This window comes from Procambarus clarkii, chromosome 41 (assembly GCF_040958095.1).
Source record: "Procambarus clarkii isolate CNS0578487 chromosome 41, FALCON_Pclarkii_2.0, whole genome shotgun sequence".
Taxonomy (NCBI): Eukaryota; Metazoa; Arthropoda; class Malacostraca; order Decapoda; family Cambaridae; genus Procambarus; species Procambarus clarkii.
In genome coordinates, this window is record NC_091190.1 from 27,206,097 (window position 1) to 27,215,439 (window position 9,343).

Sequence of the window (9,343 nt, forward strand, 5' to 3'; positions counted from 1 at the left end):
GAGTAAAGTTGTGCGTTAGATTGTAAATTTTCTGATGAACAGAATGCAAAGAGTAACAGTCAGTCAAAACAAATAAAGTCCGAGCACAGTGAAAAGTTCTGTACCTCAGGGCACAGTCCTGGCACCACAGCTTTGTCTCATTTTCATATCAGAAATAGACAAAAATACAAGTCACGGTTTTTTTAATCCATTGCAGATGATGCAAAAATCAACATGAAAATTACTTTTGTATAATACATTGAAAAATTACAAGCCGATATCAATAAAATCTTCGATTGGGCAAAGAAAAATAACATGAAGTTTAACAGCGATAAGCTCCAGGCACTGACGTATGGTGGAAATGAGGAACTTAAACGAAATACTGAGTACAAAACCAGTCAGACCTAACCATAAGAGGAAAACAACATGTAAAAGATGTAGCAATTATGATGTCTGACGACCTGACATTTAGTGAACATAACCGAGTAAATATAGCGGCGGCCAGGAAAATGAGTGGATGGATTATGAGAACGTTCACATCCAGGGACCCCACAGCAATGCTAATACTCTTTAAATCACTGGTGCTGTCCCGTCTTGAGTACTGCTCAGTACTCACGTTCTCTCTCAGAGCAAGAGAAATTATTTAAATAGAAGGAATACATGGAACATATACGGCACCCTTAGACACGATAAAAACATCTAAATTATTGAGATTGTCTCAAAGCTCTCATAATGTACTCTCTGGAAAAAGAGACGAGAGAGTTCTCATACATGAGATACTGGAGGACCAGGTACTAAATTTGCACAGTAGAATAACAACTGGAGCGAAAGATACGGAAGGAAATGCAGAATAGAACCAGTGAAGAGTAGAGGGGAGGGAGGGAACTATCAGGGTAAAGCACCAGGCCATTACGACTATATAGCACTGGGAAGGGATCAAGATAAGGATATGGGATGGGACGGGGGGAAGGAATGGTGCCCAAACGCTAGGACAGTCGGGGACGGCGGGGCAGGAAGATGGCGGGGGTCCGGGGCTCATCATCGCGGGAAGGTACAGTCTCCCGGGTCTGACAGAAGCAACACTGTCTTAATCTTCATGATACAGTTCTGTTGTAGAGTATTTTTGTTTTATCAAGATTGATCTTGATTTGGTTTATTGTGCACCCCATACCCATCCTGTGAGCGGTAGTGGACCACTGTGGAGGAACACGTGCCCTCGGGCACCACCACTGTGGAGGAACACGTGCCCTCGGGCACCACCACTGTGGAGGAACACGTGCCCTCGGGCACCACTACTGTGGAGGAACACGTGCCCTCGGGCACCACCACTGTGGAGGAACACGTGCCCTCGGCACCACCACTGTGGAGGAACACGTGCCCTCGGGCACCACCACTGTGGAGGAACACGTGCCCTCGGGCACCACCACTGTGGAGGAACACGTGCCCTCGGGCACCACCACTGTGGAGGAACACGTGCCCTCGGCACCACCACTGTGGAGGAACACGTGCCCTCGGGCACCACCACTGTGGAGGAACACGTGCCCTCGGGCACCACCACTGTGGAGGAACACGTGCCCTCGGGCACCACCACTGTGGAGGAACACGTGCCCTCGGGCATCCAGCTCTTAGCTCATAAAACATGATTTATGACGCATCTCTGTAGTCTGATGCACGATAACTTTCTTCATTAACATGATACGCTAAACCTTTTGTTTCTCCGTTGTGTTCGTTCAGTGGTGTTCGTTCAGTTGTGTTCGTTCAGTTGTGTTCGTTCAGTGGTGTTCGCTCAGTGGTGTTCGTTCAGTTGTGTTCGTTCAGTTGTGTTCCGTGCGGTAACGTGTCGGGCAACACAGTGATCGCTAATTTGTTGAATCAATTTTAGCCTCGTGTGATGTGCGATAATATGTACAAATTCAACAGAATGTTGTGCGATAACTTGTTTAAGAAACGCACAATTGTTTGCTGAATAATTTTCAAACTGTACAATAGTCAAATGATGACATGCGACAATATGTTGCCTAAATGCAATTTACTTTGTAAATTGAAGACAAAGTTACAACACCGTTATCTTCTTGAGTGTTATCTTGAGATGACTTCGGGGGTTTAGCGTCTCCGCGGCCCGGTCCAGTAGGAGCTGCCTCGTATGGGCCAGTAGGAGCTGCCTCGTATGGGTCAGTAGGAGCTGCCTCGTATGGTCCAGTAGGAGCTGCCTCGTATGGACCAGTAGGAGCTGCCTCGTATGGACCAGTAGGAGCTGCCTTGTATGGTCCAGTAGGAGCTGCCTTGTATGGGCCAGTAGGAGCTGCCTCGTATGGTCCAGTAGGAGCTGCCTCGTATGGGTCAGTAGGAGCTGCCTCGTATGGGACAATAGGCCTTTATTCCTATGCTCGTATTAAAAGTAAATTTAAATTCCGTTGTCGGAGACATTAGACCCCGACCTTAGGGTTGTAGGTGTCGCCAGAATGCCACCCACAACAGTTGTGTAACTCCCGGGGGCCTGTGTTTTTTTGCTGCTGGGTGAACACAGGCATCAGGTGAAATGAAACGTACCCAACCATTTCTCTCCCGCCTTGGGGATCGAACACGGGATCCCCGATTACGAGTCGAGAACGGAAACCACTGCAATTCTCTTGTGTGTACTGTAGTAAGACATACGGTATACTTAGAAGTTTACGTCAATTATCATCATTTAGTTTACTCTTTAAGAAAATTTTTCGAATACAAAAACCATTTGGAATTCAATAAACGTTTCGAATACTTGAATACAAATCCTCATCGCGATTGCGATGAGGATTGAATGCATCGCGATTGCGACAATGTCAAGTTCTTGTGCAAAGTCATTCAGTGATGGTTACCAACCACTTGGGCTGGACGGTAGAGCGGCGGTCTCGCTTCATACAGGTCGGCGTTCAATCCCCGACCGTCCACAAGTGGTTGGGCACCATTCCTTCCCCCCGTCCCATCCCAAATCCTTATCCCCTTTCCCAGTGCTATATAGTGGCAATGGCTTGGCGCTTTCCCCCTGATAGTTCCCTTCCTTCAGGGATGGTTACCTAGCATCGAAATACAAAAAGTTGTTATTTCATGTATAATCTATTAGATTATACATGAAATAAGTGGACAGAACATTGGACGCGTGATCCTGTGGTCCCGGGTTCGATCCCGGACGCAGGCGAGAAAGAATGGGCAGAGTTTCTTTCACCCTGATGCTTTTGTTACCTAACAGTAAATAGGTACCTGGGAGTTAGTCAGCTGTCACGGGCTGCTTCCTGGGGGTGGAGGACCGGGCCGCGGGAACACTAAGCCCCGAAATCATCTCAAGATAACCTCAAGATAAGAATAACACCCCCCACTATGGCCATTCATCATGAGTAAGACTTACTTGAAAGTAGAACTTTCAAGTACGACAAACTTGACCTCTCGTGTACGACAACTTCATAATTTGAGTACGATAACTTGACCTTTCGATATCAACAAGCAAACCTCTGGCGAACGATAACTACGCGTGCACAATACGTTAGTGTTGGTCCTGGACGATATCTCGACTTGTGATGTACGATAGCATGCAATAAGTAAGATGTCCAGCGCTCGGTGATGTAACAGTGTTACTCTTAAGTTAATGGTAGGGAGGAAGTAATGGGTAGCGAGGAGGACCAGTCGGGGGTGTAGGCTAGTAATGGGTCACCTAATATAGCCAGACTCGCTTACCAAGCTCTCGCCTCTAGGTAAGGTAATTATGAGGAGAGAACGCTAAGCCGGCATGACTGTGTAGCACTTGGAAGGTATATGAGGACAAGGAGCTGGGGTATGAGGACAAGGAGCTGGGGTATGAGGACAAGGAGCTGGGGTATGAGGACAAGGAGCTGGGGTATGAGGACAAGGAGCTGGGGTATGAGGACAAGGAGCTGGGGTATGAGGACAAGGAGCTGGGGTATGAGGACAAGGAGCTGGGGTATGAGGACAAGGAGCTGGGGTATGAGGACAAGGTCCTGGGGTATGAGGACAAGGAGCTGGGGTATGAGGACAAGGTCCTGGGGTATGAGGACAAGGAGCTGGGGTATGAGGACAAGGTCCTGGGGTATGAGGACAAGGTCCTGGGGTATGAGGACAAGGTCCTGGGGTGTGAGGACAAGGTCCTGGGGTGTGAGGACAAGGTCCTGGGGTGTGAGGACAAGGTCCTGGGGTGTGAGGACAAGGTCCTGGGGTGTGAGGACTAGGAGCTGAGATAAGAGGGAAGCAAGGATTGGTACCTACATGGACCATCGGTGATCGAACGCCGACCTGCAAGAAGCGAGGCTTCCGTCGTCTCCATCAGACCGCGTGCGTGGAGGTTTCCGAAACGTTTAATTTTTCCTCCACCGCCCTGTGTAAGTATATATTTATTCAAAAACCCTTTTGACGTTTGTTCAGAGATTACCAAGATAAACAAAAAATGAGGCGAGTATAACTAGTACTGAATTGGTTCAAGGAATACCTACAGGATGAAAAACAGTCAAACAATTAAGAGGAGTTCAAACGTTTGAGTAGCAGAAGAACGGTTGTTAAGCTAAGCTATTCCAGGTACAGACCCATTTCAGAGTCGATTAGCATTGTTTTGACTACATATGCATGCTGGGTGGGAACTATACCTTATTTTCTTAAGCTTGTACACAAAGGAAAGATTAAAAAGCTTAAGATTCCTTCGTACTTTTAGGTGCTTGAGCAATGTTGGTTGTGTAGGTTGTGGACCTGAAGGCTGCAGCTGACAGGGGACTTTAGACCTTACCATTAAAGCTCACACATCTGCTGAGCCCATCCTCTAAACAAAGACCCAAAGTCCAGTCCATGCACCCGCTGTTTATGAATGAAAAACGGTTTATACACGCAACCCGTCCTCGACTCAAGTCCATTACATTCAGCGGTCAACCCCACAGACGCATTCATAAATTTTAACATGCTGTTCATTCAAAACGGGAATTTTCTCAAGTATAAATTAATATTATAATATATTGGCATATTGTGCATATATAGGCATAGGTTAGGTTAGGTTAGGTGTTTAGGTTCTGTTGGTGATTATTTGTATTTGTAGTACGTGGGTGAAGCATTTATAGCGTTGTGGTTCGAACAATGTTCGTTAAAGAAGTACTTGTTCCGGAAGTGTTCGGACGTCAACAGTTGAGAGTTGTGTGGCAGCTCGTCCTCCAAACACAGACCCAAAAGTGATTCCATCCACCCGCCAAACCCCCAGGTATTTATGAATGAAAAACGGTTTGCACACGACTCACAACTGATCACGTTCGAACACTTCCGGAACAAGTGCTTCACTGACGAATTTTGTTCGAACCACAACGCTATAAATGCTTCACCCACGTGCTACAAATACAAATAATCGCCAACAGAACCTAAACACCTAACCTAATGTGAAGTTGGCAATGTCTGAGTAGCTTTCAGAACCCTAGATAATACAACCCCCATCAGAATATTATATTCAACCTATGTAAAACCAGCACTTTAATATGCAGCGCGAGCCTGCAGTCCTCAGCTTAAAAAGCACAACATAAAACGTAAAGTTCAGAAATATACAACAATACTGGTCCATTAACTGAGGGAAACTAGACAGGCATAACTTGCCGACCTCTCTCAGTGTTCAAGAACTTGATAAACACCTCCAAAGGGTACATGATCAACCAGGCTGTAACATACGTCAGACTGCGAGCAGCGCCAATGTCCACTGGGGCATTGATTCCCGGAATCCCGGAACAGGTAGACAACAAGTAGAGTGATCAAGATAACTCATAGTGTTTGAGGAAGGCAGAAAGAGGTGAGATATGATAACAACGTGGGAGATATTGAGAGGAATTGTCATAGTAAACAGTGATTAAGATGAGAAACTGTAGGACCAGAGGAGGCGCGGTGGAGGCTGAGGGACATACATGAGCCGGAGGGATGTCTTTAGCTTTAGCTTTGGTGTCCATAGGGAATGGAAAGGATGGGGGAGGTAGAGGGATGGGGAGATGAAATTCAGGAAGAGGATGTGTCAGGAAACCAATTTTCTTCACAGGTGGCTACAGGAGAAGACGTGTTCTCATCCTGTTACAGCTGGCTTTGAACTCTCTGTCCCTTCCCCATAGATCATCTTAAGCCTTACCCAGTTACCGTTGGGTCAACAGGGACGAACAGTTAACAGTGACCGGTCAGTCTTCCCTGAAGAACACTTGCTAGGCGTAAGAGATGTGACAGCGTAACTAGCTCATTAAGTAGCATCATAAACTTGTGTAGCAGGTAGGGAGAGAGATCTCTGACGAGTTACTGTGTTGGGGCTAGAGTCAGGGCTCCGTCCTCTGTTTTTCTTCTCTCTCCCTCCATTCCTCTTTTTCCCTCTTTCCCTCCATTCCTCTCTTTCCCTCATTCCTTTCCTGTCCTACCCCTCCCTCTCCTTCCATCCCTTCTCTCCTCTCCTGCGCCTCTCTCCATTCCACCCCCTCCTCTTCCCTCCCTTCCTCTCTACTCCCTTTATTCTCCCTCACGTCTTCCCCTCCCTCCCTCTTCCTTTCTCTCCATCCGTCCCTCTTTCTCTGCCTTCCCCTTTCTTGAACAGGTGTCAAACCGTCTACATCAGAAGGTGGAGAAATACGACTGTCCAGTTGAAGGATTTTATGAATTAATGAGACTAGTGGTGTCAGGTGTGGTGGTTGGGCTGTGGTGTCAGGTGTGGTGGTTGGGCTGTGGTGTCAGGTGTGGTGGTTGGACTGTGGTGTCAGGTGTGGTGGTTGGACTGTGGTGTCAGGTGTGGTGGTTGGGCTGTGGTGTCAGGTGTGGTGGTTGGGCTGTGGTGTCAGGTGTGGTGGTTGGGCTGTGGTGTCAGGTGTGGTGGTTGGACTGTGGTGTCAGGTGTGGTGGTTGGGCTGTGGTGTCAGGTGTGGTGGTTGGGCTGTGGTGTCAGGTGTGGTGGTTGGACTGTGGTGTCAGGTGTGGTGGTTGGACTGTGGTGTCAGGTGTGGTGGTTGGGCTGTGGTGTCAGGTGTGGTGGTTGGGCTGTGGTGTCAGGTGTGGTAGTTGGGCTGTGGTGTCAGGTGTGGTGGTTGGGCTGTGGTGTCAGGTGTGGTGGTTGGGCTGTGGTGTCAGGTGTGGTGGTTGGGCTGTGGTGTCAGGTGTGGTGGTTGGACTGTGCACTTGGGCTCCATTAGCATAGTGTGTGTACTCTACACCCAGGAGTACACATGCCGGTCGGCCGAGCGGACAGCACGCTGGACTTGTGATCCTGTGGTCCTGGGTTCGATCCCGGGCGCCGGCGAGAAACAATGGGCAGAGTTTCTTTCACCCTATGCAGTAAAATAGGTACCTGAGTGTTAGTCAGCTGTCAGGGGCTGCTTCCTGGGGGTGGAGGCCTGGTCGAGGACCGGGCCGCGGGGACACTAAAAAACCCCGAAATCATCTCAAGATAGGAACCTGCTAGCCTGTGGACGTCGGGGGTGTGAGAGCCAAGAGTGTCTTGGAAACCCCAGACAACCGTGTGTTCTATGTCGTGGAAGCGTAACCAGGGGGCCAGATTCACGAAGCAGTTATGCAAGTACTTACGAAAGTTTACATCTTTCCTCAATCTTTGAAAGCTTTGGTTACATTTATTAAGCAGTTTACAAGCATGAAAACTTCACAATCAACTGTTGTTATTGTTATAAACAGCCTCCTGGTGCTTCGGAGCTCATCAACTGTTTAATAATTGTAAACAAAGTCACCAAAGATTGAGAAAAATGTACAGGTTCGTAAGTGCTTGAGTAACTGCTTCGTGAATCTGGCCACAGGCGAGGAGAGAGCTACAGAAGACGCTCTCCCTACTGTAAATATAAGAGTGAAACGCTGCCGATTCTCTCTTCAACCTATTCCTTCTCCTGTTAAAAATACGAAGTTGAAAATTAAGAACACTGCATCAAGGCTTTTTAGGCACCTGTAAGCTAGTTCGTATTAATATTCATATACGCTCATTACATATATATGTTTAACCTGCGCTTGAAACACTCCAGTAATCCCACGGCTATTATGTTACCCGACAGTTTGGTCCATTACTCAATATCCATGTTTCCAAACCAGTATTCACCCAGGCCTTTCCTGAATCTAAACTTACACAATTGAGGTCACTAGTACTGCCGCTACTACCATCACATGGTAGTCTACTACCATCACCCATCAACTCTTGTGGTTGACGGGTGGTTGTATAGCAGCACCGGGAGTGGTGGTGGTGGTGGTATAGCAGCACCGGGAGTGGTGGTGGTGGTGGATAACTCAACCATGCAGCATGGGTTGGGGGGGGGGGAGGCCCATGCTGCATGGTCGAGTTATCCACCACCACCACCACTCCCGGTGCTGCTATACCACCACCACCACCACTCCCGGTGCTGCTATACCACCACCACCACCACCACTCCCGGTGCTGCTATACCACCACCACCACCACCACTCCCGGTGCTGCTATACCACCACCACCACCACCACCACTCCCGGTGCTGCTATACCACCACCACCACTCCCGGTGCTGCTATACCACCACCACCACCACCACCACTCCCGGTGCTGCTATACCACCACCACCACCACCACTCCCGGTGCTGCTATACCACCACCACCACTCCCGGTGCTGCTATACCACCACCACCACCACTCCCGGTGCTGCTATACCACCACCACCACCACCACTCCCGGTGCTGCTATACCACCACCACCACCACCACTCCCGGTGCTGCTATACCACCACCACTCCCGGTGCTGCTATACCACCACCCATCAACCACAAGAATAATATGACCAGTAGCACCACTATCGTCTACCTTCCATCTTAAGGTGTCCCATGGATCATCGTCCCAACGCTCCGCCACCGACACATCCCCTAGCCACGACCTAGCCATGCCCTAGCCACGACCTAGCCACGACCTAGCCATGCCCTAGCCATGCCCTAGCCACGACCTAGCCATGCCCTAGCCATGCCCTAGCCACGACCTAGCCATGCCCTAGCCACGACCTAGCCACGACCTAGCCATCCCCTAGCCACGACCTAGCCACGACCTAGCCATGCCCTAGCCACGACCTAGCCACGACCTAGCAGCATTAAACAGATCAGAACCCCCCCTGCCGTACTCAACCCCCCCCCCCACCTGCCCACCCCAGTAAACCCCACAAACAGTGGTAGAACACCTCCCGCTCCCCGTTTTCCCTCTGTAAATAAACGCGGCAGGAGGAAGATGGTGGTGCCGGCGGCCGCCGCGTCCCCCACAGTGCTGTAATCTGGGATCATGGGCGTCCCGCAGGGCGTGAAGCTCTGACCCTCACTCCATCCCTCGGGAGGATGGAGGACCTTCTCTCCTTCCCTCTCTCCCTCCCTCCTGCCACTCCT